Below are 6,848 nucleotides of genomic sequence, written 5' to 3' on the forward strand. Positions count from 1 at the left end.
GGCCCCCTAAAAATCTCCTTCCCCACACGCCCCCAACAGTCAGCCTCAGCTCCCCTCGCAGATGTGTGCAGAAAGAATCCTCTTCCCCTTAAATCTGCTCTTTGTACCTCGGGGCGCTCTCCCCTTCTTGCACAAAGAACTTTTCCTCTGCTTATAACTGTACTGTAGAAGGTCTGTCTCACCATTTGCAAAGCCCAGAACCCCTCTGGGGACTTCCCTTTCCCAGGTCCCCAAAGGGGGACTGGTGGTGCTCTTCCCACCTTCGTAAATTCTGCAGAAGCACAAGCACTCCTTCAATCTCTAGATTGCAGCTGCAAACATTCACTTACAAGGCAAAGCGTGACCTGGGTTTTACGTATATTCGCTCTGTTTTCCAGTCTGATACCTCTCGGATGGCCAATGTGCAGGAGCCCTTCTTTTGCCTTCACCACTGAATTTTAAAAGTCCTGGGGATCAAGGTCAAGGTCCCCACAGAACCTCGGGCAACTCATGGTAGGTGCCTAATACTAATAATTGGGTTGAGTTATTGTGCTTTTTTGTGTATTTTATTCGTATCCCCGTTGTTATTTAGTAGTAATTCAACACCAATAATATGCATGACCACGGATATAAAAGCATTTTGTAAAGGGTGTGCAAATGTCAGTTATTAAATATTATTATTTCTATTTCTCCCCACCAGTTATTTTGATCAATAACGGGAAGATTAACATCTTAGTCTTAAAATTCCAGTCATTAGGGACAAAAGATAGGAAAACATATAAAACACAGTATACCAAACAACAATCACAAAACATACAATTTCCCAAATGAAGCAAGTATTTTCCAAAGTGGAAAGAAATCATGATTAATTTCCCTTAACACACCTTCCTAAATTCCCAATCTGAAATCAAGTGTGATTTCTGCAAAGAGCAGGAAGGCACACAATTGTCCCCCAAATATATCCCTTTTTCCTGGGGATAATACCCTAAATTCCCTTTTGTTTTAAAGCTGTGACTCCTTAATGTGCAGAAACCTTGTGAGATTTTAGCTGGTTTTGATCATTTACACCTTAGTGTGAATGAGTGTGAGATCCTGTCCAGGGACTGGTTTTGAACAGAGAAAAAGAGGCAAAGAGCAAGACAGGAGATTGAAGGAGTGTGCCGCTGAGAGGAAAGGAGAGGCTGGCGGCTCTAGTTTTGCTCTGATCTTACTTTCATTATATTCTCATTTACTTTAGATTTTTTCCCCCAGTGCCCACGTTTCTCACCCTGAAGTACACGTGTGTACTATCCAACAGGTATACGGAGTCTAAGTATTAAAAATACTTCATATTTCTGAAGCGTCAACTGTAGTCCAAAAGTGGAATGGAATTAAGTCACTTAACAGGTCACTTGAAACACGATTTTTTAAAAAAATTATTTCTTTATTTTTGGCTGCATTGGGTCTTCGTTGCTGCGCACTGGCTTTCTCTGGTTGCAGCAAGCGGGGGGCCACTCTTCGCTGTGGTGCGCGGGCTTCTCATGGCAGTGGCTTCTCCCGCTGCGGAGCACGGGTTCTAGGTGCACAGGCTTCAGTAGCTGTGGCACGCAGGCTCAGCAGTTGAGGCGCACGGGCTTAGCTGCTCCGCGGCATGTGGGATCTTCCTGGACCAGGGCTCGAATCCACGTCCCCTGCATTGGCAGGCGGATTCTTAACCACTGCGCCACCAGGGAAGCCTAAAACACAATTTTTTTAAATTAAAATGTGTAGATGTATTAAGGAATGAACTGCAGAATTTGAAGTACCTCCAAATAAAAGCTTGAGACTTCCAGTTGGATATCCTACCCCTTCCCCACTAACTGTTCAGTCTCCTCAGTCATTCAGAGTTGTCTGGTGGGAAAGTTCAAGAAGCCCTGAGAGAGAAGGATGCTGCAATGCATGCATCCACCTGACTTGAGAAGGACCTTCCAGATGAGGGCAATGGAAGAGTTCTTTATTACCAAACTGCAGCTGTGGGAGGATAGAAGTCCCCTTTCATTGCCTGGGGCTTCAAAGGAGAAAGACTCAAGAAATATTCGTTGTGTATTGGTGTGTCCCTGCTTGCAAGTGTACTTTATCCTATTGTATTTCTCACTGCCAATGTATGGTATTTCAGATACATCGTGGGCTAAATGCACTTTTGTGAGGAAATCTGGGAAACTCACATCCTTTCATAACACCTTTTCTGTGGGAACATGTGTTCCAAGTTCCAAAAAAAGAATTTAGAAATTAATTTGGGGGATACATTGGCAATTTTTCTTGTATGTATAATGCATCTTCCTTTTCGAGATGATGCGGCTGAAAGTGCTACCAAGTATAAGTTTGGCTGGAAAGGTCAATGCTTGGTCCATAGACCTTGCCACTGGATTCATGTAAATATTGCCCTTTGGCTTGTGGCAACAACTGCTATTTACAGAGCATGTGCTATCCTTATTTGCAAATCTGCCTAAAATTCATGATCTGTAGACTTTGTTCTGCAAGAGTCACCTCATTTCTGATCCTACTCAACACCTTGCCCTGTCTGTTACTACTTTCCCGAATTATGTCTTTTCATTTGAAATGGTCTTGAATTGCTCTGCAACGTTGAGGTTGGAGAACAAAGCAAATTTTTTTTATAGAGAACCATGGGGTCATATTTGGGAACCTCAAAACAAATCCTAGTCTATAGGACAGGACAATACGTCCATTTGGCAGATTGTGAATATTGTAGAAGTTATCCAATAGTCATTTTCACATAGCCAAACTTGTTTAGTAGCTACCAGAATGCGTGTCCAGTGGTGGTATTAAATACTTTTATAAAGTTCATAAAGGCAAGGTCAAGGGCGTTCATAAAGGCAAGGTCAGGGGTGTTCCTTCTCTATCCAGTATCTGAAATTTATCACTGAAACTACAGTACGACAAAAAACCACATTGTGATCCCACTGATCAATGTTCTTCAGAAGCTGGTACAAAGGATTCTGGTGACAGTATCTTGCTTACCACTCTAGTGACCATTCTGTTCATATCAGTGAGCTTCTTCACCATTCTTGTCAAAGACATTTATGATAGTGGCATTTTTAAACAATTTTGTGATGCATGCACACTTTGGTTTTAGAATTATATTTAATAAATTTATTTTATTTATTTATTTTTGGCTGCATTGGGTCTTCGCGCGGGCTTTCTCTAGTTGTGGTGAGCGGGGGCTACTCTTTGTTGTGGTGCGCGTACTTCTCATTGCGGTGGCTTCTCTTGTTGCAGAGCACTGGCTCTAGGCGCATGGGCTTCAGTAGTTGTGGCTCACGGGCTTAGTTGCTCCGTGACATGTGGGATCTTCCTGGACCAGGGCTCGAATCCATGTCCCCTGCATTGGCAGGCGGATTCTTAACCACTGCACCACCAGGGAAGTCCCAATAGTGACATTTTTGAAAATGTGTTGTTTCCTCGGTGCTCTGTATGTTAAGGAAAAGGTGATGGTAATAGCTAGTATACGTCTACCATTTCTTGAGTACCCACTATTGTAACAGGCACTGTGCTAGGTTCTTTACATATGATATTGCTAATCCTCCTGGTAATTTTATGAAATGAATATTATTATCCCTATTTTACAGATCAGAAAACAGAGGCTTAGAGAGGCTAAACAACTCATCTGAGGTCCAAGGCTGGTGAATGACAGAAGGCAGATTCAAATCCCAGACTGTCTGGCTCCAAACCTCACCTTTATTAAGTACTCTCTTCTTCACAAGGCTTCCTCCTTGACAGTAGAAATTATGTTGAGAAAATGACGGAAAAATATTTCTGCCGATTGTCTCCATGGTGTTCACTCTGGGTTTATTAGAAGAAACTGTCACTCTTAAGGCTCTGGTTTTATATACAGCCAGATAATTTCTTTAGCTCCATGTAAAAGTTGTTGTAAAGTGGAAGTTGGAGAATAACTTGGGATTCTTGCATGTACCCAAAGTAAATTCTTGGAACAGGAATGAACTCAGGACAGTTAGAGGTCAGAGAGTGGGGAAAACCTAACAACTTAGATGTCCAAGAAGAAGTGTTTGGCAGAATATTGTATAGTACATTCATAAATGGGATACTAAGTGGTCATTATGAACAATTATGTAATATATATTTGATGACATGGAAATATGCTTCTAATATATTTCTCAGTGAAAAAAAAGACAAACAAGAAAACAGAGTGATCCCATTTTTGCAAAAAGAAAGAAATTATTTACATAAGTAGATTTCCACAAAGGAAAAGTCTGGAAGGTTCCACTCTAAATGTTAACAGTAGTTACAGCAAGGTGGTGGGATTATGTGTGACTTTTTTCTTATTTTTGCTTTTCTAATCCTAATTTTCCTCCATGAAGGTATTCATGCTTATATAATAAATAACATATATATATATATATAACTGAATCACTTTGCTGTACACCTGAAACTAACACAATATTGTAAAACTTCAATTAAAAATACAGAGAAAAATAACATTTTCACAAGTGAATCAAAAAATATTGCTCAAAACTTGACAGGTTGAAATAATCCCTAACGGAAGGAGTAGGAGCTAGTAGACAGGGTAAGTCAAAAAGGGACTATTTCATACTGAAGAGACAATGCAGTTATTTCATGTGTAATGTAAAAGAAGAAATATAAATTACTGTGCTGTTTACAGTAATGTTACCGGGTTAAGGAACTGTTTTTTGGTGTTTTTTTTGACTTTATCATTTTAAGTTGCGTGTAAAAGATTTTTTTTTTTTTACTTCTAAAAGTTATCACACAAAACCTAGCTCAGGAAAAAGTTATAGTCAGATTTTTTAAATACTTCCCACCCTGAAATTCTACACACACCATGCAAGCCCTAAAACATGAAACACATGCTAAGTAATCTGAATTGGATTTGCTAAAACCAAATGGTGAATATTATTAGAGGCAGAATAGCCAATTATTACCAGCTTGGGCTCTAGAGTTGGAAAGACTTGGAGTTCGAATTCTACCAAATTATTTAACCTCTCTAAGCCTCAGATTTGCAGCTGTAAAATGGATATAATACCTAACTCAAAGTGGCTTTATGAGGACTTAATGTAAAAGTATACGTAAAACATTTAGCATGGTCTTGGCATGTAATATGCATTCAATGGATGGTAGTTAACAAAAAGAAAAGCAGGGTGATGCTTTGAGTGTCAGACTGAGCCAAGGAAAAAGCCAGGATATGAGAAAGTCCAGAACTAAAGTCCTAAACTAAATTGGGGATAAGGCAGAATTGTTGTTTGCCAAGTGATTTTCTCTGTTCGTTATCATTTATTAGGGTCAGCAATTTGGTGCAATCACACTTCCTCGAAGGTAAGTTATGAAAAAGGCAGTAAGTGAGGGAGAAGAGGGTCAGGACACCTCCCTGCTTAGAATATGACCTCCTTGAGGACAGGGACCGTATCTAATTCATCTTTGCTTAAAGGCTACATGAAATGAGGTGGAGGGAAGGGGGTCCAGGGGCTGGCTCCCCAGTGGCATTGTGTCTTCCACCCTCCACACATACCCTTCTGGTATTATGTTGCCCTCTGTGGTTTCTCCCACTTTTTCTCTTTTAATTTTGCCCTAGGTGTCCATTTCGGACAGATTTCATATTCATAATAATATATTTATAAAACACTTTTCAAGGCTCTTTTACAGCTTACCCACTCTGTGTTAAACAGTATATCAACGAGTATGATGACTTGCAGAGAAAATGGATTAGGCTCGTCTAGAGCCTCGACCAGTGGTCTCAAACATTAACACACCAGCATCACCTGGAGGGCTTGTTAAACACAGATGGCTGGACCCACTCCAAGACTTTCAGAATCGATGAGTTTGGGGTGTGGCTAGGAATTTGCCTTTCTAACAAGTTCCCAGGTGATGCTGATGCTGCTGGTCCAGGGACCACACTTTAGAACCAGTGACTTAGAACAGAGCTCAGCAAACTTTTTCTGTAAAGGACCAGATAGTGCATATTTCAGGCTTTGTGGGCGAAAAGGTCTTTGTTATAACCATTAAACTCTGCCGCTATAGCATGAAAGCAGCCATAGACTATAGGTAAATTGTGAGCATGGCTGGGGTCCAAGAAAACTTTATTTATGGACACTGAAATTTGAATTTCATGTGATGACATATTATTCCTTTTTTGACTTTTTCAACAATTAAAAAATATAAAAACAATTCTTAGGTCGAGGTCATACAAAAATGGGCATCAAGCTGTGTTTGCTGAACGTACCTGAAAGAGAACTCATTATCTAAGGAAGATAAAACAAACACAAGTGGAAAAAAGAGGCATAACAAAGCAATAAACATGTGAGTAGGTGTTTAACCTTGATAGTAATCAGGGAAATGCAAATTAAAACCACAATAAGATACCGCTACACATCCACTACAATGGCTACATTTTTTTAAAGATTAACAATACCAAGAGTTGGGATGAGAAGCAATGGGGACTCTCATGTAGTGCGGGTGAGAGTATAAATTGTATAACCACTTTGGAAACCAGTTTGGCATTATTTACCAGCGCTGAACAGACATGTACCCTATCATGGCAGAGAAATGGAGACGTGCCACCCAGATTCTCCTTCAATAAAGGACATTCTGTGCAGATATGGGGAATGCCATCAACAGATAGCTTCCAGCTGCCAGCTCCTTGAAGGTCTGCCTTAGCTGCAGAGAGTTGCTTTGCCCAGGGTCATGCTCTTCCTAAGATGAATGAGCAAGACAGGCGTGTCAATGAGCCAGGCCTGACACAGAGCACACTGATGGGCACTACTTGTTCTGAAGCTCCACACCAAGTTGGCTCAAGCTTTGTCAGACTTGGGTCACAGTTCACCTTCTCCCTCGGCCCAATCCTCCTTCCTCTGCCTTTCTTT

The sequence above is a fragment of the Leucopleurus acutus genome (assembly GCF_964270905.1).
Source record: "Leucopleurus acutus genome assembly, chromosome: X".
In the NCBI taxonomy this organism is placed as follows: domain Eukaryota; kingdom Metazoa; phylum Chordata; class Mammalia; order Artiodactyla; family Delphinidae; genus Leucopleurus; species Leucopleurus acutus.